We start from the raw sequence: 25,735 nt of genomic DNA on the forward strand, positions 1-25,735 counted from the left end.
ATTTAGCTCAGGGTTATGGAAGTGGACAAGCCAAGTGACCTCCAAACGGATGATACCCATTAGCACCAATTCAACTTTAAACCATAGAGGAATGGTCCTGGACATGGCCTATCCTGGGGGATACTTGGATTATAATAAAGAAAGTAGGCACTGCAAGGTGCTGGACATGGCAGGGGGTGGTAAAGATGAGACAATTCTGCCATCAAGGAGCTCACTTCTTAGTTGGAAAGAGGGTGCAAACTGAAAATCAGGTTCCACATGATGGGTGTTCACATAGAGGTGTGTCCAGAAAAGGGCATACACAATTTTGCATATGCAAAACTAGATCACACACTTGATTTCCACATATCATCAGTGATGTAACATGCATGGTAGGCATCCCTGCCACAATCTAACATTGTCCCCTCTTCTCTCCCGACACTAGTCCTCTGGTGGTCCTACTGAAACCTGCTGTACTGACAAGGATGGAGAGGCTGGTCCAGTGCTGCACTGACACCTCCTCTTCCAAGCTGGAATCTGTGTGCTGATCCTGAAGCCCAGGGAATTCACAGCTGCTTAGTTGTCACCAACAGCAGCACCCACAGCCTGAACTAGGGATTAAAGACTTAGTATAAAGAGCAGATTTGTAAGAGAGAACACACACTCTTTAGGATGCCCTGCAGGAAAGCAGGAGTCCTTTTGGATTTTCTCAGGCAGCTGGTAATAGAGAGCGTGTGGTCACACTGAGCTGACCGTAGTTCTTCCCGTGCAGTTGAGAGCAGGACCAGGGCAACTGTGGGACAAGAAAAGCCTTCCCATGAGCAATGTGTGGTGGAGCACAAATGCCATCCAGGGATGGTCTGCAAGCATCTAACCTCAGGACACAAAGAATAGGTGACCCAAACCTGCAAAGCAAAAAGGTCAGGGCAGGGAAGGACCAGTAGCAAATGCTACGATGATTGACACAAAAACTGAATGAAAAGGAAGCGTCAGAGCCACTGAGTGGAGACCGATTTCGGCCAAATGCAGAATATGGCAAAAGAAGACACACTAGAGGGGAGATGTGTATGTCAAAGAGATTGTCTGGGACGTCGTGCTTGGTTGCAGTCTCTGTAGGGTCTATCCACCAGAGAAGCATAGCACTTGAGGCTTAACCATTGCCCCAAGCTCAGGTTCATGGTAATTAGGAGTGTATGAGCTTGCAAAGCTGTGCTAAGAATGACCACATGCTGGATGGCTTAAAGTAACAGGTGTGGATTCTTACACTTCTGGAGGCTAAAAGCCCCAACTCAAAGTCGGGGCTTGCCCTGAGATCGGGTAGATACTTCCTTTTCCTTTTCAGCTTCCGGTTGTCCTCAATCCTGGCTTTTCTTGCCTTGGTAGATACACAGCTCCAGCCTGTTGTCTTATGTGTGTTTCTTCAAGTGATACTAGATTGGTGTCTATTTCTGCCTTGATTAATCCCATTTGCCACGTCTTTCTAAATAAGGACACCCTCACAGGTACCGGGGGTTACCACTTTAACATATCTTATGGGAGACAAAATTGACATATAACTTAGTTGAGCCAGGATGCTTTAAGCAGCCTGGGAATTGGGCTATAGACAAGATCTCAGCAAGGCCAAACACTACCTGAGGTCATGGCCCATTGACAGCATGCAGGAAAGGGAAAGAGAGATTCTTGCTTAGGCACAGTCTGAGCAGAACATAAGCCTTAGGGAAGGACAACATGTCCTGGCTCTCTGCCTGATCTACAATGCAAGTAACGCCGGGACTGGAGGCCCCCAAGGCTCTTACTCAGAAACAAATTCAATTTCTTCTAAACAACTCTAGACAAATTAGACCCTCAAGGAATGACTGTATTACCTGACTCAAAGGGTCAGGAGGGGGAAAGAAGACAAAGATCTGCCCATCTGGGGGCAGCTGAATTCCGTTCATATCTCTGCAACATGCAGTTTGCAGCAGGTATCAGAGGGCCTGGAAAGAGAGAAGATGCCTGAAAGGAGTGAGGAATCTATAGTGAGGATCAGTAGAAATGTGAGCAGGATCAGAGAGAGGAGCCGGAAAACACACAGCACAGAATTCAGATTAGCGCAACTAACCCAAGCCAGGGTAATAAAACCAGCAGCTCACAGGCTGGCAGTTGTTGAGATTCCAGCCAAATCCACCAGAAACGTGTTTTTTTTCTAGCCTTTGTCTCTTGACTTCTGAAAATGGAAACACTGAATCACTGTGTTTTGGACTAAAACAGGATCTATCCTCTTCCCCAAAGGATGGGTGAAAAAGCAGCTGTTATTGGTAGAGGCGTAGAGCTGCAGTGGTGACTGACGCTGGTCACAAAGACCCACTGAGTCTCCCCCATGATTCTGCTCCACAGACCGACTTCTTCTGAGCCAGCACCACACAAAGCCAGGGCAGACATTAGACTCAGAGGGACTAGGACCAGCAGGTTTGAAAGGAGTCTCATTAAAAAACTTTGGAAATCATTCTCCACGGGGCTTGATGTAGGGGATTGAAAACCAGTGCTCAGTGACTCACAGATGCCCTAAGAATGGGAAAAGGTAAGTCAAGTAAGATGCTTGAATCATCACTGGGTACAGGAAGAAGGTGAGGCAGGTCTGGAAATACCATGCCTGGCACATGATTTCTCAATGTTAACCACTTGCCCATTTATCAGACTATGTATACATGAGGCCACAATCAACTATGTATGCTGGGAAAAAGGAAAATATTGGAACAGAATGCAAACAACTTAAGACCATGTGATTAGGCTGAGAATGTGTGCCAAGTTCAAGTGGAACTCTCATCTAGACCTGGAGGTAGTTGGTCATTTCCTTTAGGCCCATCCTGAGACAGCAGGATTCAGGGCCAGATGTGCAGAACTCCTAGAAAGTTAGTAAGCCAGGCCATGGAAGAAGAGCATCCTAGCAAAGGGGAGTAGGGGTGTGAGAAGGTAGGCACTCCATTTATGTTCAGCATGAATGGGGCTGAGTGCCAAGGAAGACTAAAGTTAGAGAGATGGAGAAAGCACAGGGGCATGCTGGTCATCCCCTGGTACGAGAGAAGTTTCAGGAATGTGTTAGTCAGGACCAGATACTTCTTTAAGGATGATCACTCGTGGGTAAGTGGGGGGCACACATGGAAGGGGAGGAATGCAGAGACAGTGCAGTACCAATTAGGAAGTCAGAAGTAGTGTTATTTTATGTGTATGAGTGAGTGTTTTGCCTGAATGTATGTAAGCAACATGCATGCAATGCCGAAGGATGCCAGAAGAGGGCATCCGATCCCCTGGTACTGCAGTTAACAGACAATGGTTAGCCATCATGTGGGTACTGGGAACTGAATCTGGATCCTCTACAAGAGCAACAAGTGCTCTTAACCACTGAGCATCTCTCTAGCCCCTGGATGGATTCTCCTCTTCCCTCACTTTCCCAGGGACCAGAGTTATAGCCTGGCCACCTGCCTGTATCTATTCACTGGACAGTTTTCCTGTTTGCCTGGCCCTTTCTGAGTTTCAGTTTCCTTATCTATAAAATGGGTTTAGGTTCATAGCAACCACAATGCATGTCTAAGATAATGAAGTGTATCCCCTTTGTCCCCTGAACAGCTGGTCAATGCTGATATTTCTGTTCTGCAGATAAAGAAATGGGACAACGTAGTAGTTCAAAGTCCCACAGCTTGGAAGTTAGATGGTGTCAGAGACACAGTCCTAAGCCACTGCACTGTGGCATCTCTGAGTACTTTGTCATCATAGGTGCTCACTAAGATTGGCTATGGGCAGAATGTGTTAAATACAATTAGAAATGGCCTAGGGAGAACTGGGTTTGAATCCCAGTGCCACCATTTCCAAGTTCTGTGAGGTTCTATCATCTGAATTTCAGTTTCCTCTTTTGTAATATGAGAACAGCACCAGGCTTGATGGAGATTTTTGTCAGTTTTACAGGAGCTAATAAAGTAAAACACTCAGCAACTTCCGCAGCACAGAGGATGCATGGTATATATATTTGCCATTTCATTGCTCTTTTTATCATCTAGTCAGACATTCCCCAGAACTGCCACTGCTCTTGGCTGGCCGCCCATAGCCTGCCTCCTTTGTCTCTCTCCAGGCACCATCCAGCATGGTGGGTACTCAGCTTGAAGCTTTACCTGCCTCTTTTGCCTCTAGCTCCTGTTCTCACACCATCCAGAGGCACAAGTTCTACGGGTGGCTGCTGTGGCCTTAGGGTGTCCATATTCCCAGGGTTGGGGCAGTGACCCTGGGAGGCTGCTGTGCTGTCTCCTTGTCTCCTCTTTGACCACACAGTCTTATCCCAAAGCCTCTGACTATTTCTACATGGGCCTGGGATGTCCCTGCTAATACTGGAACATGACTCTATAGGCTGTTACAGAGCATCCCCAGTGAGTATATTATAACCGTACTCTTGTAATTATGGCAAGGTCCCAACTTAAACAATTGGAATAAAATAGTAATAGTTTAACATGAGATGCACAGGAAAGAAGTGGACAAAGGGGAGGTGTGTTTAGTGTAGTTAGCCTTTTCAGCCTTGGAGTTGGGCAAAGAATGTACACATTTTCCAGTTGTCCCTCACTGTGACTGAACCTGGCTGGGCCAGAATTCACCTGTATTACTTCGTAATGAGGAATCTGGGGCTCAGAAAGGCTGAATGGCTTGCTCAAGGTCCTCCAGTTTTAAAGAATACAGTTTGAATTTCAGATGAGGGTTTATGCTAAAGCCCTTCTCTTTGAGGAGAATTGACCACGGGCACTGGGCCCAACCATGATCGTGAGTCCAGAATATTCTTGGGGTGAATTTTAGTGCATCCACTCTGGCCTCTACCTGGACACTGCCCATTGCCTATTACGTCTAGAGGCTGAGGCTTGCCTGAGGTACAGGAGGACACTGAGAAGAGGTGTCCATTCTGCCCTAAGTGGCACTGGACTAAACTGAGTTCTCGCAGGTGAAATGTTAATGACTAGTTACTTGTCCACTGTAGCCTCAAATCAACTCTCGAGAAAAATGTTTAGTCTTGGTCAGAGATGATTTTGCCTCATTTCTCTTCATGGAAGCTTCCATGGCCTCTATTAGACTGCCACATCTCTGTGGAACAACCAAACACATGTCCAGATGTGAACAGATGTCCTCTGAGGTGTGCAGTCAAGGGAAATAAATAATTGCAGAACTTCAATTCTATATTTGTTCTTTTTCTTACAAACTAGGGTCCAAGAAGGTGAAGGCACACTTCATCTCTAATTTGCATTGTCCCAAATGGTACTCGCTAAACTATGTGGGTTGACCATTTCACACTCAAAATGAGTCTCCTGAGACCAAGGAACAGAACTTTAAAGTTTATTTAGATGAATTTAAAATTTAAAGCTGAGGCAATTGAAAAGTGTTTTCTTATTGCATACAATTTTTGTCGTGTGTGTGTGCGTGTGCGTGTGTGTGTGTGTGTGTGTGTGTGGTTTGTATGTACCTGTTATTCTTGGTGTGCACATGTGTGTCTGTAAGTATGTCTGTACAGGGGTGTATTGAGTGTGGAGGCTGACATCAGTGTCTTCCTCGATTGTAATCTACCTTTATTTTTTTTAGACAGGGTCTTTCACTGAACCTGAAGTGACTAGATTCAGCAAGACTAGCAGGCCAGTGAGCTTCAAGGATCCGCTGTGCTGGGGTTGAAAATGTGTGTACCCCACCAGATTTTTATTTTCTCCAGTGCTAGGGTTAGAGGTGTATTCTCCTACATGAGGTTTTTATCTGGGTTCTGGGGATCCAAATTCAGGTACTTAACTGACTGAGTCATCTCTCTAGCCCACAGGTTTTATCATTTTAATATTACTTTCATTTTAACTGTTTACAACTTAGCATCTGAACTGAGACATGCCCTAAATGTAAAAGACATCAGATTGCAAAGGCTTTGTACAAAAACAAAAGAATGTGAAATACTTTTCATTTAATAGTTTTGTAAAATATTGATTACTTATTGAATTTTGAATATATTAGGTGAAATAAATAATACTATTAAAAGTAATTTTGTTTCTTTTACTTTCATATTGGGACTTCAAAAAATTAAAACTTATATCCACAGCTCAAGTTATATTTTTATTGAGCAGTGCTGCTCTGTAACTTTGAAAGAAGCTATTTTTAGGGGGCAGTTTTGTCCCTCCAGAGGCATTTGAGAATGTCTGGCTATATGTGGTTGCGACAATTGAGGTTGACATGCTAATGGCATCTAGTGGGTAGAGACCAGGGGCACTCTTAAACATCCATAGTGCACAGGATGGGCTACCACCGAAGAGCATGACTCAGCCCCAGATGTCAACAATGCTAGGGTCAGAAGATTTGCTTTCGAGCAGGAATTCCTTGACGGGAATGCTGGTGATTCAGGGACATTGAAGAATGAGCTGAAGTTAGTTGAGTAAAGAAGTTGAAGCACTAACCACACGTGGTTCTCATGTGTAGCCCTAGCTGAAGGCATGATTGATCCCTTCTCCAAATGGGGGCATGGCTGATGCCTTCGCCACATGAGGGCGTGAATGATCTCTTCTCTACATGAGGCAATAAGGTTCATTGAAGAGAAGTGGCTTCTACACGATCACCAGACCAGAAAGTGGCAGAGTTGAGAGCGCAATCAGCCTCCATTCATCCCCAAAGCCAGCGCATCCATGCTGCATGCACGGATCACCATCTGAAAAGCGCTGCCTGTGCTTACAGTCTAATATCCCCATCACTCAGACCCAGGCATTTATTATTTATACCAGCCATTATTGCTACCAGGGGACAGACATTAACAAAAGCACCTTTTGAAAGGGACGGCCTGCTCTAAGAAAAGACTCACGGGCACCCCACTCATCAAATGAAACTGAGCAACGGGTGGAAATAAATGGAACACAATGAAATAAACCTGTCAGAGGAGGAACATTCAGATGCCTCAGAAGGCGAGAGGTAAGAACAAATGTGCCTGATATGGGATTGGCTCTGTTTAAAGAAAACATTATCTGACTGTTTGACTTGAATGGAGCCCAGAGAACAATGGCCAGCAAAAACGGAATTGCTCATACGACTCCTGAGAGGCACTATTTCTCCATAAATTGGGCTTGGGGACAGTGGTAAGAGTCACTTTCCTTTCAATGTCTTTCTGCATGCTCCCATGTTTCCACCTGTGACATCTGCCTTGCTTGAGAAAGAGTCTGGAGTTTCTGTTTTAGGGAAGGGTAGGAACTGTCATTTGATGAAGACCTACTACATACTGCTAATATGCAGGGAATTTCATGAGGTTATCAAATTTAATCTTTAATATGACTGACTGTGTGAAGCAAACATATACTTGGTTTCCCAGGTGAAATAAGGCTGTCCACTGTGTTGTTTCTATGAGGCTGAGATTAGATGCTTGAGGTGTTGCCAGGGACATACAGGACCATGGTGGTTCATGGCATTACAAAGACAGAGACTAAACAGGGTCGCAGTGGATACCACAGGGGCTCTGCCTACATCTCCTTTACTGAGCTGGTATACTTACTACCCAGATGCTGTAGGTGCTGCCTGCAAGTAACTTATAGGTATCTCCTGCTCTAAAGAGGATGTCCATTTCTCTAAAGGTTGTGCACCCTCATGACAGCCCATGGCCAATAAGTGATTGATACATGGGATTGACTCTGCACAACTGTTCACATTCCAGAGACCCTTGGGGCTCAGACTAACACAGGTTTCCACATCATTTCCCAGCTCTGTCCACCACTCTGTCCCATCTCCACCTCTTTCTTCTGAGCAGATCCCTCATTGAATAACTCATACGAGATCCCCATTACAGGTTCAGTGTGATGTATCTGAGTTTGGAAAAGGAGGTGGACTGTGAAGGTACCAGATGGAAGTGCTCATGGCTATCCCTGCCTGCTTCTCTCTAGTTCCCATCATGATAAACTATCCAGTCAGTGGTTAGGAGAAACAAGGCCATGGCCCTGGACAGGACTTTGAGAAAGATGATAGGTAAATGTTTGAAAGTACTCAACATACTTTCCATTGGTCAGAAAGGGCCTCTGTGGGTAGGAGAGCTGTAGGTTATCAGTTTATCTTTCCCCTCTAGTCTCTCAATGGGCATAACTTTTGATAGATGGACTCTGCATCTTTTGAAGAATGGTGCCCGTTAATGTGAAATGAGTTCTACCTATCATTTGTTTGATGAAAGAGGTTGGTATTTACACCAAGCAAATACTTAAACTAGTTTAAGCATTCCTATTCAAGCTCCCTTGACATTTATCATCTTGTTTAGTCTTAGAATGCAATTTCAGAGGAATCTGAATTTGTAGAGTCCATAATGCCAATGTTGTCCTCTAAGAAGCAAATGTTATTATTCTTTCTTAACAGATAGGAAATCACATTTAAAGGATGTGTCAGGACCAAAGGTGGACCTGAGACCATGGTCAAACCTACTTATTCCTTAGGAACAGACCCCTAGGTCAGCTCTCTCCCAACCTCAGACCACAACTCAGTTGTCACTTCTCTGAAACATTTCCTTGGTTCCAGAGGTTTGTGTGTTTGTGTTTGTGTGAGTGTGCACTGTGTTTTGAGCACCATGCACCTCTTTGTAGCATTATTCACAGTGCACATTTTTATTTGTGAAGTTTTTTGATCAATGACCAAAAGCACAGGAACATGTCTTTTTGGCTGGTTATTGCATTCCTCAGTACTTAGAACAATGCCTGGCACATAGGTACTTCCTAAATATCAATAGACTAGGAAAATGGACTGATAGAAGGGTACATGACTAGGTGGGTGGAGGGAGGGTGATTAGATGGATGAATGAGTGGATGGACAGATAGGTAGATGGGAGGATGTGGTGGGGGAAATGTCAGTTCCTCTCTGGTGCACCTGGCCTGGAGGACCCACTGAGCATGGGGGCTTTCAGTTCCCTCCCACCTGCCCAGGGCTCTGGTGATCACCTGTGGTGAGAAGGCAGAGTGGAGTCCCCGGGGTCACCTGGGCGCTGCCCATTGGTGCTGACCACAAGGAAGCCAGTCCCCAGGCAGCATGCAGAAGAGGAGAGAAAGAAACACACATGAAAACGTGTGGTACCATGAGCAAAACCTCAATTCCTGTAGCTCTGAAGAGCTCACACTAAACAGCAAAAGAACATCATGATTTAACAAAACAGGGGCCTGAAATAGATTTTTAAAAATGAACAAAGAGTAAGAGTCACCATTTATCAAGTACCCACAACATGCCAGGTACTCTGCCAGGTACCCCACGTACAATGTTTCTAAGAAACAGGACAACCAGAAAGGTCAGTAGTATTAAATGAACCTGTCATTTCCCCAGCCAAAGTGTATCTCGCCCAGTTTTCCTTTTCTTTGTAAATGGTAACACCACCCATGCAGCTTCTCAATGTAGAAACCCAAGTGACTACCCTTTACTCCTATAGGTATGGGTGACTACATTTTACCCCTGCTTTTTCCTGACCTCTCATTTATACTCAGTTACTAGGTCTTATTAATTCTATTCCAGACAAAGTCTCAGAGATGCGGTCTTCTCTCCAGTTCTGTCCCCACTTATTCCAGCCACTATTACATTACATTCAGATCATTTAAGCAATTCCATGTGGGCTTCCCACTTCCCAACTTACTCCCCTCCCACAGACTCAACCATCTGGTTGAAACACATCAGTGCCCCGCTGCCAAGGTAAACTTCAAACACTGCACACCCTCAGTGATGAGTTCCCAGCCTACCTTATGAATCTCATCCCTCTCTGCCCCTACCCCTATACTCTGCTCTCTTCCAAGAACACAGACAAGTTTCGTTTCCATGATCAACAGCCCCCACTTTCTCAGACCATGCTTGGACCAGTCACTTTGTATGGCCTGTGTTTTCTCCTGATTCTTCACCTGGCAGACAACCCCTTCCCTCTAGGATCACTGCATCTGGAGTAGATGTTCCCATAATATTCCCAATGCTCACTTCTCATATTGTAAGCAGATGACCTCTCCTTAAATCTGTGGCCTCCTTGAAGGTGGACACGGTGTCTCACTGACTACTGTGCTACATGGCACATAGCGGGTACTCAGTAAATATTTGTTGGATACATGAATGAATGAATGAATAAATAATGGGGACTCAAATATTTTTACAACTTGCTCAAGGTCACAAAACTAGTAACTGGCAGAGGCTGTACTTAAAGCCTGGTTTGCCTAGGTTTTATGTTCCTGTCTTTCAAAGTCTCTGAAGAAAGTGATAAAATCCTGGAAAGTGTGTCATGCTCTGTCACAGATGACAGTGTTCCTCAGTCATTTATGAGCCAAACTGTACAAAGTCCTTATACCAAATGGTGAAAGATATGCAGTGTTCTGGGATAGACAGGAAATGGCATTATTTAAAAAATGACACAAGTGGCCAATTTGATCAACAGCTACCAGTACACAGTAATCATAATATTCCTTAAAGATATGTGGAGTTTTGTCCTTTGCAAAGCACATTCGAAATCAGTGATCAGCAAGCTCTTTTTTGTAGGCCAAATCTGGTATGTATGCTATTTTCTGTGTGGGTATCAGCTAAGAATGTGTTATAGATTTTTTTTCAATGGTTGGGGAAAAAATAAGACTGATATTTCATGATACACTGTCCTACTTAGTTTTAACTGTCAACTTGAAACAGTCTAGAGTCATCTGAGAAATGTGTCTCAAGGGATTGCTCAGATCACAAGAGCCTATGGGCATGTTTGTGGGAATCTTCTTGAGGGCTCAGGCCATTGTGAGTGGCACCATCTCTCAGCAGGTGGTCCTGGGCTGTATCAGAAAGCTTAGTAAGCTTGAACCTGTAAGCCAACCACTAACAGTGTTCCTCCAACAGTCTCTGTTTCAAGTTCCTGTCCTGACTTCTCTTAATGATGGATTGTAACTTACAAGCTGAAATAAGCCCTTTCCTCCCTAAACTGCATTTGCCCAGAGTGTTTCATCACAGCAACAGAGATAAAAATAGAATATAAAATATTATATAATTCAAATTTCCATGCCCAAAGTGCTGTTTTAACACAGCTGTATTTGTATATATATCTACACCTGCTTTTGTGTTTCAGAGACAAGTTGATAGGTGTGACAAAGACCTTGAGGCTTGCAAAGTTGAAAATATTCACTCTCTGGTCTTTCCTAGAAAAGTTTGCTAACCCCTATTCTGTGACTTTTTTTTTCATTAGTCTATTTTCTTCCCAGCCCAATGAGGCAGTCAACACAAGGAGTGCTGGTCTCATAAGTCAGAAAGAAATGTAAAGCTTGGGGGAAGAAGTGACTCATCTACTCTTACTTGGCCTCTTTTAGCATCTTCTTAACGGTTCTGTCTTTCTGCAGCTTTGTCTCTGCCTCAGTCCATCTTCTCCATCCACTGCCTAAGCTGCATCTAGGGTGTCCTTCCTGAACAAAGGAGTCTGCTTAAGAACCTAGGACTCGCACTGTCACAGTGATATGTGTACACGGGGCTATACAGAGACTGGGTGGCTTGGCCTTGTAGGACATTTGAGTTTCTCTTTTGAAAAGCTCTGGCTCTTTTAAAATTTCTTTTCTTTGTGTGGGTATCTGTGTGTGGGTATGTGCACAGGAGTGCTGGTGCTCACAGAGGACAGAGGCTTCAGATCCCCTGGTATTAGAGTTACAGGAGGTTGTGGGCCACCTTAAGTGGGTACTGGGAACTGAACTCAGGTCTTCCACAAGAACAGTAGGCATTCTTAACCGCTGATCCATCTCTGTAGCCCTGACACCTCTGTTTCTTTTGACTGCTGCTAACCACCATCTAAGGGTGGCAGGGTATGCTGGCCATCCTTTCTTTGCCTGGCCCATTCAGCCGCATACTCTCTTGCCTCTGGTGATTTGCATATCTACTTCCTTGACTTGAAAATCCTTCTTGCCAACCATAACAATTTTTTTTTACACCCACTTCCCAGATAGCACCCTCCCATAGCCTCCCTCCCCTCACTAGAGCCCTTATACTCTGATATCCCTGCTACTGTCTGCTGTGTTGTCAGCACCCCCAGCCATTCCCCACTACTTGCCCTTCTGGTGAATCTAGTCAGCCTATTTAGAGGTCTTTGTTTTAGGAGGGTCAGCTGTTCCTCATCTAGCAGTAATCAGTTGTCAATATTCCTTTGGATAAGATTGGGGTCTGTTGTTCATTTTCCTAGTGCTATGCTGGGTTACTATCTGGGAATCCTTTTGGCCACCCTGGCCAACAACTCAAAAGAAGGTATCGCCTGTCTGGCATTTTTGCTTGTTATGTAGCCTTTAGCTATACATATGGACTCTTATGAAATTATATTGGCCCCTTTAATCTTTGGGTATATTTTCCTTTTGGGTGTTTAAGGCCATATAGTTGGTCCAGATAAACTGATTTATTTTTACTCTTAAGGGCATTTGAGGAGCTGTTCCTCAGTGGTCACATGGGCTTGGGAGGAGCCCCTGGCTCCTTTCTATTACCAGTTCTGCCTATGTGAAGATAAGTCAAAGGTCCTGCTTGACCATGGTTGGCTTTGCTTGGAAGCATGGAGGAAATGTGTTGATCCTCCTCTTTATAGACTGGACACTGGTTCAAGTCCATCTGGTGGGGTCTCCTCGGTGTCCTTGATCAAAAGGACAGGTGACCCACCACCATTATAGGACAATTTGAGAGATGCTCATAGTCCCCTGGAACTAGTCGACCTAGGAGGGCAAGGAGCAAAAAGTGTCCTTTATGTCCCTCTGACCAAATTATTATAATTTTTACTCTTCTTTCAAATCTTGGGATGGCGTCCATAAGCTCTGAGAAAGCATTACTAAATGTATTTGCATTTCCTTTCTTTCTCCCATGGCACGCTGGACTTACCTTCATCATAGCCCTTATCATACTGTATTGATATTTATTTGCTCTCTCTTCTACTAGCTATTACTTGTTGAGTGCTTATTACAAGCCAGGTTATCACATAGAGTACTTTATATGCACTAGTTTGTTAACTTCGTATATTAGCCCAGTGAAATAAGTGACATTATTGTTAGTGGTTTGTGGATGATTGAACTCATACACAGGGCTGTTAAATGCCTTTTTCTGCCTAGAATCTGAAGGTATACAAATCCAAAGATGAAGTCCTTAACCTTTAGGGACCACATATCAATATAAAGTTGTACTTGATAAACAAATAATAAAAGCTAACTGAATATATAAAACTCCATTCATATTTTTCATTTACTAACCATGTCACTTGGAGACTCACATGCATTTCTAAGTCAGATTCTTCACCTACAAAGTGGAGATAACAAATTTCTCATAAAATGATTTTAAAGAAAACATTGAAAGACTTAGTTTAGCTGGCAGATCCAGAGGTACCTCCTCACCATAAGCTCTAGGGTTACAACTCTTTGCAATAATGCCTGGTTAGCAAGGTAGGACACAGAGATGGGAGAGCATCTTCTAGTGAGCAGAGAAACAGAAATAATGGATCAAGGACATCAGCAGAGCACAAAGGAAGGTAGACACAGGAACAGATGCTATCCACAGTACTGGAAATGGCTAGTGTTCACCAATGTCATTTCTGAGATACATGGGAGAGAACACATCATCTCACAGGCTGCATCATGTGACTAGTTCCTATCAAGGCCTTGGCATGGAAATAACAGTGGTTATTTCCAAGTGAGATATTTAATATCAAAATTGCTACCTCTAGTTTTTCCCTTACTATGGAAACATGTATCTTAGCTGGAACAGCAAAAAATAAGCATTTGTGCTACTAAGCTATTGAGATGTGTTTTTTTCATTTGTTATTGAAGCAAAACTTATCCTATCCTAACTGAGACAGTTGAAGAAGAGGTAGAGAAGTCTTGTTTTCTTCTGTATTACCTTCTCTTCCCATCTGGTAGCTTTTTACTGATGGGTTCATGACTCCTCTTTCTTTGTAGTTTGTAAGACCTATCAGTATATTTAAGTGCATCAGCAGCCATGAAGGGAATATTTGTGCCTGTGCGAAGAACAAGGAGACCAGAATGTAGAGTGACTTCCTGACATTTTTCCCTTCCAAAGCAGTGAATGTCAAGTGTACAGAGATACTGCTGGGTGACAGATGCCCCTAGAGCTGACAAGCTTGAAGACAAACTAATTTCTGGGTTTATTAGCTTCAATATGTTGTAGAAGTGAAGGCAGCTGAGGGCTCCTTGAGCCATCTAATTTTTTGCTTCAGATTCCAGGTCTTAAATTTGATCCTCTGAAGAGATACAAAGACTGTTACATCCTAGAAAAGATGTATTAGTGGAAAAAGATCATTGGTGGAAAAGAGGTTTGAGAAGGGGTTAACAAATAGAAGATAAGTGATCTTACCAGTGATCTGTTGAATATTACGGGTAGTCTATATCATCAAAATTTTCAATGGTGATGTGGAGTCAGATCTGAACTATGGTTCCTGGGGCCTATAAGCTTTTCATTTGTACTTCTGAGCTGACATAACCTCATTTCTTGAGGAGAGGTAATAACACTGACCAGCATGTATTTAGGGCCTGATATGTGACAGGCTTTACTTCTAACATCTCATGGTAACCTCATGTCAACACACCACCCCATGACTAGCTGTTGCATAGCTAGATCCTACCAGTTGAAACATGATGTCCTGGAGGGAGGCTTCTTAAGACTGAAGAAGGAAACGAAAGTCACAGGTCTTAGGAAGCTCCTAAAGCTTACAAGATTCACAAGTGTCCTGCCCAAGGTTATATAAACAATACCAACTGTTTGGGATTGGACATTCTGACTAGCAGAGCTACCAATACCACACTGACAGTGCCACTGTCTCAAACACAGCTTTCATGAGTCATTACCCATGCTGGGGTGCGCTTTTTAGTGATGCAGCTGCCTTTGAGTCACCAATACCCCAATAAACTCACTGGTTCACTAAACTAAATTTGAGTGGAATCATTTAGTTCATCTGTCCTTAGTACCATATCTGGGGTGCACAGACGTTTGTTCATGTCTCCCCAGGAAAAGACACACACAGTAGCACACATAGGTGGTTAAAATTTTTCAAACCTATTTTCCCCGTTTGAAGACCTTGACAATGAGAACTCATTAATGAGGTCTGAATTTTCTTTATTTCTGACCCCTGTTTCTAGCTTACTCCCAAATGTTTTCTCCATCCCAGACTCCTAGCCTTAAACAGCCCCCTTTTCCCTTCATAAGATACAACTCCTTCGGAAACACTGATTTGAGCTAAAAATCAACTCAGGTGTCTCAGGTTTGGAGCAGACAATTCTGTTTAGTTGAGAAGAATTCATCAAAACTCCACAGGCGTGTTCTGAAAGGACAAGAGTCAGTGTTAACTTTTGCTTTCCTGGACTCTCTTGTACCAGCTTTAGCCATTTTGAGTGGGGAGTGGAGAGATGAGTGTCTGCCCCAACCCTCCAAACATACATCAGCTACCCTAGACTTTAAAAGACTGAACAATGAAGAATCGTCCACTGTAGAACTCCACACTAAACTTTCCTTTCGCAAAAGATGCTTCATTATGCTCCTATTCAGCCATCACAGCTAGATCTGAGGATGTCATGGTCCTGGGTCTCTTTTGATATTGCTGGGTAAGTTTGGAAGAAAGGAGAATGGTATTGTAAAAGGCTAATCAATAGATAAGTAAAATTCTACACATGATCAAGATATATATTACTGCTGTGCAATTTTATCTAGACACATGATCTGTAGATGGCAAATGTTAATGGCCAAGGGCAACATCATCCCTGGATCCTTTCACTTTCTCATTGTGATTCTACCCTGAGTCTGAGTGACACTGGTTGATACACAGAATTGCATCAGAAGTGACTAGAGTCTGGTCTGGTCTGTGGCTTTCTTCAGAGAACTGAGACCTAAGCAGGTCTGAACCTCTAGTGAAGACTCAGAAGGCCAAAGGAAGGAAGGGAGGGAGGGAAGGAGGGTTGGTTGTTGTCTATCATGTATCATATACTTGAATAATTGATAGAAAGGATTAATAATCCCAGTTGTAAAAGTAATGTGGTAGTCACATAGATGTTAAGCTATCTGTTCCAGGTGAAGCAACTGAGTTTTAGAGGTAGGATTTGAATTCGGGTGTCTAATTTATTCATATTTCATGAAAACTTCTCAGGGAAATTTATATAAGACAGAACCTTTCATATAGAATTGGGTCATGCAGTTGGCAATTTGCTAGTAAAGTTGACAGTTTCTATATCTCATTTGGCTTCTAAACCCTCTGTGGCCTGTTATTTTGTGGCTAAGGAAGCTATGGATGCATCGCTCCCCTGCCTCCACAGGGCCCCAGTCTTGGCATCTGTAAAATGAAGGCATTTCCCTGAAGAAGGGCTACCTATTGTCCCTGCCAGTTCCAACAGGAATGAGGATCCATTATGGAGAGGTAAATGTTGGACAAAATGGCTCACCTCGGGCCACACTACCCACACCTCTTGCCTGTTGTCCTTGACAATGGTTTTAGTCCATCGCTACTGGACAGGACAGAGCTGGTGGTGACTCTGGCCCATCTTCTCATGCTTCATTATTCTGGAGTTCTGCTTTCGGCACCTACTCCAAGGGGGCCGTTTTAATGGAATCGTTAGAGAGTGTTTACTGGATTAAAACTGTGGCTGTCTTCTGCAAAGCAACTCTGCAAATGGCTTTATGGGTTTCCGGATTTATTTTGTCTCAATGACTAGGCTCAGTTTGCAAATCAAATCAAAGCTGATTTTTCTAACTGCCACTCCTGCACACCCAGCAGGAGTCTGTAGAGCCAGCTGTGTTCTCCAGAAGGCTGGTGCCAGCTATGGGAGTCCTGCTGCCTCCTGGCGGCCACAGTGGTTCCAACCGATGGCAGGGAGTCAGGCAAGCATGTATTTGCCTGGCTCTACTTGAGCAAGGGTTGGATAGAGCAGGTCAGAGGAAGAGAGTTTTGTTTCTAGAAGGAGAAAAGACAGGAGTATGTGGCCTCAAGGATTGATAGGTAGAAATAGTAAGAAGCCAAAACTCCTAATATCAGGACTCTTTCTGCTGAAGTGTCCAAAAGTGGGCAGAGCTGCCAGAGAGAGTGGTGAAATTCTTGTCCAACAGGACCATGACTGTAGGCTAGTTTGCTCTTTCGTTAGTGGGGGTTGTAGATCACATTACAGTCCTCTGTTTCACTTTTCCTTCCATCTTCTGAAAGAACAGTCATGAAACACAGCTTACACTTGAAAAAAAAATATGGGCATGGAAGAACCTACCAGTCCTATCCATCTATATATCCATCCATCCATTTATCTACTGGAGCATCTGTCCATCTATCTGTCCACTGATCCAACAAAGCAAGCATCCATCCATCCACTGAAGTATCTATCTATCCACCGACCCAACAAAGCACTCATTCATTCATTCATTCATTCACTCATCTACCCATTTATCTACTGAAGCATCTATCCACCTATCTGTCCACTGATTCAACAAAGCATCCATCCATCTATCCATCCATCCATCATCCATCCATCCACTGAAGCATTTATCTGCCCACCGATCCAACATTCATCCTTCTACCTATTTATCCAAATATCCATGTACTCATTTGTCCCTTTGTCCAACACATTCTATTGAGCACCAGTGTGCTAATGTCTATGCTAAGATCTGGGGATATAGTAGTCTTCAAAATAGATATAGTCCTTACACCTAATGTTACTTGGAGTCTAGCAGGAAGGTACATATTGAAGATATAGATCAACAAGGAAATACATGTTTACAAGTTGAGATGGCTACTATTATGAGGGAAGAAAGGCTGGGTGTATAAGTTAATTTGGTGGTTAGGAGAGTCTTAGTAAGTAGAGTTCAAGCTATAACTCAGAATATATCTATCTGGGACTGGATGTGATGGTACATGCCTTTAATCCCAGCACTCAGGAGGCAGAGTAGGCAAATCTGGTCTACATAGTGAGTTCCAGGCCAGGTGGGGCTACAGAGAGACCCTGTCTCAAAAAGCCAAAAAAAAAAAAGGAAGTCGTTTATCTGTTAGGCAGTTATATATGGTAGCCACGGCATTTCAGGATGAATAAAGGCCCTGAGGTTGGAAGCAACTTCACAGAGTTCAAGAACTGAAAAAGAGAGGCTGAAGAAATAGCTCAGTTTGTAACGTGCTTGCCTTGCAAGCTTCAAGTTCTTAGTTTAGATCCCTATAACCTATGTTAAAAAGATGGGTACTGTACATGACAGCTAACAACTGTCTGTAACTCCAGTTCTAGAGGATCTGACGCCCTCTTCTGACCTCTGAGTGTATTGCATAACATGGGTACACTTACATACATGCTGGAAATACACACATACACATAAAAAAAAAGATGGGTGCAGTAGCCTGTGCCTTCAATCCTAGTGATAGTAACATGGGCAATGGAAACAGGTTGACCCCTAGAAGCTTGTAGAACAGTTATCCTGGTCTATGTGGCAAAGTTCCAGACCACTTTAGGTTGTCCTATGACTTCCACACATGTACTATGAAATGTGCACCCATACTCTCAAATACACACACACACACACACACACATACACGCACACGCGTACACGCACGCATGTGTATATACACACATGCATACACTAATAAATGAAGTGTTAAAAAAGAATAGGGACCAGGAAGATGGCTTGGGGCTAGAGGTGCTTACTGTCAATCCTAATGATCTTAGTTTGGTACTCAGGTCACACATAGCAAACAGAGAGAGATGACTATTGAAAGTTGTCCTCAGACATTCACATGCACATTGTGGCATGTGTGAGCAATACACATACACACATACATGCACATACACTAAACAATTAAAAAGTTGAACAAACACTCTGTGCTGGAGTATAGTGGATAAGAGGAGAGAAGCCTGAAGAGACTAGAGGGTAAGGAAAGGCCACAGAATTCAGGAAGGACCAAGATGCAGGAAAACACAAAGTATAGGAGGGCACAGGAGACTCCCTGAGCAAGGGGACTTGGATGAATGTGACATCAGTTTTTGAAAGAGAAACTAGCTGGTAGTGGTCCACCACTGAGCCGCAAGGTCAGAGACAATTTCCTCATTGGCCTGTTCTGCCCCAGCCAGAGAGGCATGAATTCAGCTTCTTGGGTATCTCTGTCAGTGACTGCAGCCAGGACTGTGTGCTACACACTTTGCTGATGCCTCTTCTGTGGTGAGGTTGGTTTTATCTTTGATTTGAAGGTCAGCACCCCTGAGCGCTGAGTACCTCACCCCAAGTATCCACAGACCTCCTGGGAAAGCCAAGAGCAGCTGTAAAAAACTAATTTGTTCTTTGGCATTTCAATTACATTCTACTTATTCTCTCATTCCGCCTTCTCTTACATCCCTCCCACCTCAGTCATTACCCCCTCCCTTTCCAGGATTCACGGCTTTTGGTTTGGTTTTGGACCCATTTAGTTTAAACAGGGCTATCTGTGTGGCACTGGACTGGAGCCTGGTGAGATCACCAGTTGGCACACAACTGAAGACAGGGACTCCCCATCTCCCCGAATCTCTCAGCAGTGAGAGGTAGGGCTCTCTGGGATCCTCCTGCATTCATTCCTGACTGCTGATGGGTGGGTTCTTGTGTAGATCCATTGCAGACATCCATAACAGCTGTGGCTTAATGACTGCAATGGCTGTGTCTTGCCCAGATGGAATTCTGCAACCCTTCTCCCTACATTCTGGCTCTTTCCATCCCTTCTTCTGCAAGGTTCCCTGACTCTTAAACCCTCCCTCCCCGGCCAAGGGCTTTTGAACATGTTTGACTTGCATTTCTCATACGTTGTTCAAATGGAACCTATCCCTCATTTTCAAATGTAGGCTAAGCCCTGTTTAATGGTTCTACACCCCCTCCTTGATGAGTTCTCATAAAAACTGTTCTTACTTTCTCATAATAACTTTTGCTCTTGGATTTTCTACTGCCTCCTTTTCAAAGTCTGAATGTTATTTGTCTCTAAACTAAAGCTTGATGCTTGTTTGCTCATTGATGTTTTCTTTCCATGGCCCCGAGCAGGTCAGTTATCGGGGTTAGACTGTGCCCTGCAAAGGGCTTTGGAGTGCTCAGATAATCTCTCGTACTTCTGACAATCCCAGTAGCATTTTGCTATCCCTCAGCCCGAGGATGTAATGTAATTTCAACAGGAAGGGACTGTTGGCTCTGGACCCACTTCTTTTCGGGTAGGTGCACTCTCAGGCTGTGACTAAGGGCCTTTAATTAATTAGTACTTTCTCCCAAGTCTTGTCTAAGGTTCACGTGTATCACTTCCTCTAGGATCATCTGATAGATTAGGGCAAGGGAAGAGCTGAAATCTGGTTAACCTGGGAAAGGAAGTGAAAATCTTAGTCTTCTCTCTGGAAGCCAAGACAATGTATTCTCCATTCCAGATCTAGCCCGTCTGACTTTACCTAAAAGAGCTTCTTGCTCAGCCTCTCCCATTCTCTGTTCTTCTTACCTCTCTTACAGAGTTCTTTTAAGAGTCTTCCCAGAAAATATTACCAGCATGTGCCCCTAAATCCTTACCTCAGGCTCTACTTCTAGGGATCCTGTCCTTAAAACAAGTCCCCATTCATCTTTATCAGTTCACTGATAAATTCCACTTCCTCGCTGTGATTTAATCCCCTCACATTCTGAGTCCTTTGAATCTTCAAAGACAGTCAGCCCCTGGCTAAGGAACAAGGTAAAGAGGAATGGGAATATGTGGCAGTGACCACACCCCCCCTTTTTTTAACCAGATAAAGACTGCCTTTAAGGCTTCTGAGGTAGTACAGTTCTATCCTACTTCCAGAGCCAACCACACTGCATGCAGACACCAAATAGCACCATAGCCAGGCTTTGGATTCTAGGCTCTGCTTTGGCCCCATGAATAAATGCTGTCCTCTGGCAGTCTGTGAATCCACCCAGTTTATCCTGTGCTAACCTGGCTCTCCACGCAGCTTGCAGGCCAGGGCTGCTGTTCTCTCACTGTTTGAAATTCTGTGCCAACTGTTCTCTCAAACTTCATTCTTGCTCTGGATAAGTGGTTCTCTGCATTAGCTGGTAAAAGATGGCGATGGGATTGGTGGGCACAAAGTGTCCCACGCTGCACCAGTCCGAGAGAGCAGGGGACCCAGATGACGGCCCAGAAAGACACACTGGCCATCAATGCTTGAAACTTGAGCATTGGCATCATGACTTCCTTAGTCCCCATGTGGTCCCACTATCTCTGGAGATGTTGATAATAATCATAACCCTCTCCTCATGTCTGTTCCCCAGCTAGACTTAGATATCCTTGAGGACAGGAACTGTAGCATGGTTCCATAGAAAACCAGTTCCTATCAAGGTACCCTGCTCATAGATGCTCAGTAAGTTGATTACGTGAAAGAAACAATAACAGTAATCCTGCCAATGCTGTTAGCAAACAACAACAACAACAAACCCAAAACTTCTCCATATGCTATGTCATGTGATACCCATGACCAATAAGCAACAGAGGCATTGGCATGTTGGGGCCGTCTTTACCAACCCAGTCAGTTCACTAGAACCCATCATTAAACATTCAGGAATTTGTTATATCGTTTGCAACTTGAAATTGAACATGGTAGGGATATTTATACTCCAAAGATTGAGGCGTTAGGGCTTGCATTTGATAGGTTTATTAGCAGATCACTGACAGAAGGTGTGTTCATGTAAGTTTTGCTTCTGGATAGATGGTCATTGTAATATGCTATGCAAATTTCAGGGAGATCCACTGAGGCCCTCATAGTCTCTGAGTACCATGACAGTGAGGTGCTGAGTTCAAATGGTATATTCAGCAAGTATGCTGTCAAGTGTCAGCTATGTGGCAGACATGTCCCTGCATGCCAAACCTGATTGCAAAATTAGCGGCGGGTTAAGATGAAGTTTCTTCTCTTCAAAGTACTTCTCATCAGGCAAGACTGGCCCCTGTCTCAAGTCTTGGTTCTCCTGCTACCCAGAACCCTGATGAGTCAGCACCTAATACCTCACTACTGTATGAGTGAGCTCTGAGAATGGCCCTGCTGCCACACATCTAGCGTCCTGAGCATGAGGCCAGCCTGTTACATTTACCTCTGCCTTTTAAGGATTTTGTAGCTCTCCTGCCTGGGACTGCTCCATACAGCTTCTTAAGAAATAGGAATCAAAGCTGAACTTCAGCCCACCTTGGGCTGATCCTTCCTTCCTGCACAAACTTAATGTCTACTGAGGTCACATTGTAAATAGCGAACAATCAGACTATAGTAGGTAGCACACAGACATGTCCTCTGTCTGTGAATTTCCTGTCATGTGTTGAACTTTAACACTCCTCCTATATCAAATCCATATGTTGAAGTCCTAACTCTCAGTATCTTAGAATATGACCTATTTGGTAATAGTCTTTCATTGTTGGTTTTAATTGCAACTCTCCACAAATTAGAATCACTTGAGTAGGGAGCCTCAACTAAAGAATTGTCCTGATTGCCTTCATTGATATGGGAACACCCACTTCAAATGTGGGTGGTGCCTTCTGGGAGCAGCCCAGATAAATGGGTCAAGGCAGAACAAAGACTATTCACCTTTTATTGCTTGGCCTTCCTTCTTGCCACTGAGTCAATTTGTCCTGTTGCTGCTGCTGATTCCTTGGCTAACACTGGAGCTAGTATTTCTGGGCTTCTATCATTGACTGAGGACCAGTGGCTCTTCAGGAACCCTCTGAGTTTTCAGTACCATATTGGGAATGCTGAGGTACCCAGCCTATGGACTGAGCAACTACTGGAGTCTTGGCCTCTCCAGTGAGATAGCCACTGTGGGATTACTCCACTTGATGAGGCACCCGCCCAGCCTCAAGGACTGAGCAACCATCAGGTTCTTAGCTTCTCAGGTGTGATTCAGCTGTTGTTGTAATTTTACAATAAGTTGATTAATACATTCTTTTAATTTTATCCATTCATTTTGTCAGTTCTGTTAATCTAGAGAACCCTGACTAACAGAGGGTCCCTGAAGTTAGTAATATTAGGATGAAGTCATAGCAGCATAAGATGGAGTCCTAATCCAAAATGATCAAACTCCTTACAAAAAGGTGAAATTTGGGCACAAATATGCACACAGTAAGAATGCAATCCAGACAGAGAGTTGGTAATATTTTAAAGACCATCATCAAAACACCAGCTATGAAGAGAAACCCATGGACCAGATTCTTTCTTATGGTCATCAGAAGGAACCAACTATTTGAGCACTTGATTTGAGACTTCTGACTTCCAAGATGTGAGCTAATAGATTTCCATAGCTTAAGTCACCTAGTTTGTATGATTTTGTTATAATAGCCAGTGTTACAGTAAGTTTTCAACCATCCAAACAGGAGCCTGGTGACTAAACGTGGCATCACAGAGAGCCACATGTTAGAGTTAGATGCACAGTTAACGTAAGAGGCATTGGTTTTAGGGTCCAGTCAGAATGGACCTGAATGAGCATTTCGGGCAGTTCTAAGTGAAAACTGTCTGGTTCTATGAGCTTCACACAGCTGACTACAGACAGTGGCTAGACAACCCAGGGTCAGGGACAGGACAGCAGCAAGTTGCTTCATCACCAGAATGCTGACCTTGAGTCTGGCTTGTGATTCCATTCCAGACACAAGATGCCTGTCAGCAGACTCATGAGGAAGGCGTCCTTAAAGGCAGAATGGTGGTGGTGCGTGGAGAGTGATGACATATCTCTGGGACTTTATATATCAATATCAAATTTTTCTGCTAATCAGAATATTATTTTCAGCAAGCCTGTCATGAAGTTTGATGTAGATGATCAAGAAGGGATGAAATGAAGCAATAGCGATTTCTGATCTCACATCCTTCATTTAAATTCCATATGGGCAATGCATGAATTCAGGATTCATACAGCAGTTTCCCTTTGGATGATTCTGGGATGCTCCAAATACAGTGAATGGGATGGAGCAAACACTGACACAGCACAGAGCTCCTTCCCTCTATTCTAACTCTTTTTCCAAGCATCCTTCTTATCTGAGGCTGTGTTGAGACGGCATGGCTCCCTGAACAATAATAAGTTGGCATTCTACATTATCTGATCCTCTGCCATACTCCCAAGTGCTAATGGAGTTTCTATTTCTTTGGGATGAAGGACTGAAGTCTTGCTGAATTACAGAACCAGACTGTGGGAGTGTGGATGCTCAGAATCCGCAGTGTCCTGATCCCTCAGGGCCTTCCCTGGACTTGAGAAGCTAAGCACTCACATTCATCCCTACCTTTTCACACACTGAACACTTTACCTGTGCAAACATTACTAAAGAAAGAGTCTAGCCTAAGGTCACACAAGAGCAGACATGCTTATGCTAAGGAGAGAAGGACGGTGTTTCTGTTCTGGTTCTCCTAATGTCACTGCTATTATCCAGATGATCAGAAGTATAGCCTTGAGAAGCCATCATGGTACATTCTCCATGCCCCTGAAACTGGCAGCAAAGCATAGTTTTAGATGTTCTCCCATTGCCCCTACATGGGCCTATCAAGTCACATGTTCTCAGTTCTCTAGTCAAACAAGACCAAGTAAAGTACCCTTTAGAAGAGCCTACATCTTAGAGGGCATCCTTAGCATCCATACAGGGTGGAATGATCATATCGGCCTCTTTGTCTAGAGTAGAAAAAGTACTAGAAAGCCATGGGATAGCACTATGGTGAAGGAATTTTCTGAGTTTCCTTCCCTCTCTGACTGCCTGTCTAAGTGGGATGCTGCAGACACCCGGCTTCCTGATTGCTGTCTAGAGCCCTGGTGCTACCGAATTGATGATGTTCTTCCTTCTACATTATCTGTTTCCTTCAGGGGCTAAGTCTTCCAAGGCTGTGATTTGTGTCACTTTTGTCTATAGGCCATCAATTCTCCTTGCCGCAACAAAGAGTATTTTATCTTGCCACCCAGTAAACTTGAGTGCCACAGAGGGAACAAGTTAGTGTGGGACAATCTCTGTGACTTTCTGTGACTTACCATAGAGAACCCTGGTACTTCAGTCTTCTTCTTCCTGAATCTTCCCTTTGGTGTCTACATAAGGAGCTGGTTTCTTAACATGTAGAAAACTTACATGTCTTAGAGCATGCTTTGATAGCTGTAGTCCCTCGCTTTCATCCTCTCTGTTTTGTTTTTGTCTCTGTCTTTCTCCGACTCGCTGTCTCTCTGTCTTTTTCTCTGTGTCTCTCTCTTTCCCTCTCTCCCCTTCCATTCATATGTGTATGCTTCCTTTGCATGTATACACATTTGTATATCCACATATATACAGATACAAACTTGGGTCATTGCCTTTGTCTATAGCTATATTTATGGTTATACGTATAATTATATTTTTAATTTTATATACTCAGAAATAATCTGTGAAATTGTGTATGCTGTGAATAAATGCAGAGAATAGAACCCAGTTTTATTCTGTGTATATTGGCAGGGGTTGGGGGGGCGAGTTACTACTGAAAATATCAATTCTATCACAAAAAGATAGACCTGATTTCTAACTATTCAACCTTGTAATAGGTTAAATGATAACAAACCGTTTATTGATTTTGTTTTTAAAAAAGTAATAAACAGAAACATGTACCAATTGAAAGAGCCAGGCAATTCAATTATAATCAGGAAAATGATGAGCCTGAACAATGCTGCCTTCGTGTTTGGGGGGATAAGTGTTGAAATGCCACATACATAACAATGCGGCGTTTGCTTTCTCATTTTAAAGGTGCCAATACTAATCACCTCGTATTTGAAGTATACATAACAATGCGGTGTTTGCTTTCTCATTTTAAAGGTGCCAATACTAATCACCTCGTATTTGAAG

General features: G+C 43.5%; 1 protein-coding gene across 6 annotated transcripts in view; it reads right to left on the minus strand.

The window, feature by feature from the left end:
- Positions 1 to 25,735, minus strand: part of Ptprt (protein tyrosine phosphatase receptor type T) — a 1,217,152-nt gene that overhangs the window by 186,451 nt on the left and 1,004,966 nt on the right. The window lies entirely within an intron of this gene.

Source organism: Nannospalax galili, unplaced genomic scaffold (genome assembly GCF_000622305.1).
Source record: "Nannospalax galili isolate Female #2095 unplaced genomic scaffold, S.galili_v1.0 scaffold205, whole genome shotgun sequence".
NCBI lineage: Eukaryota > Metazoa > Chordata > Mammalia > Rodentia > Spalacidae > Nannospalax > Nannospalax galili.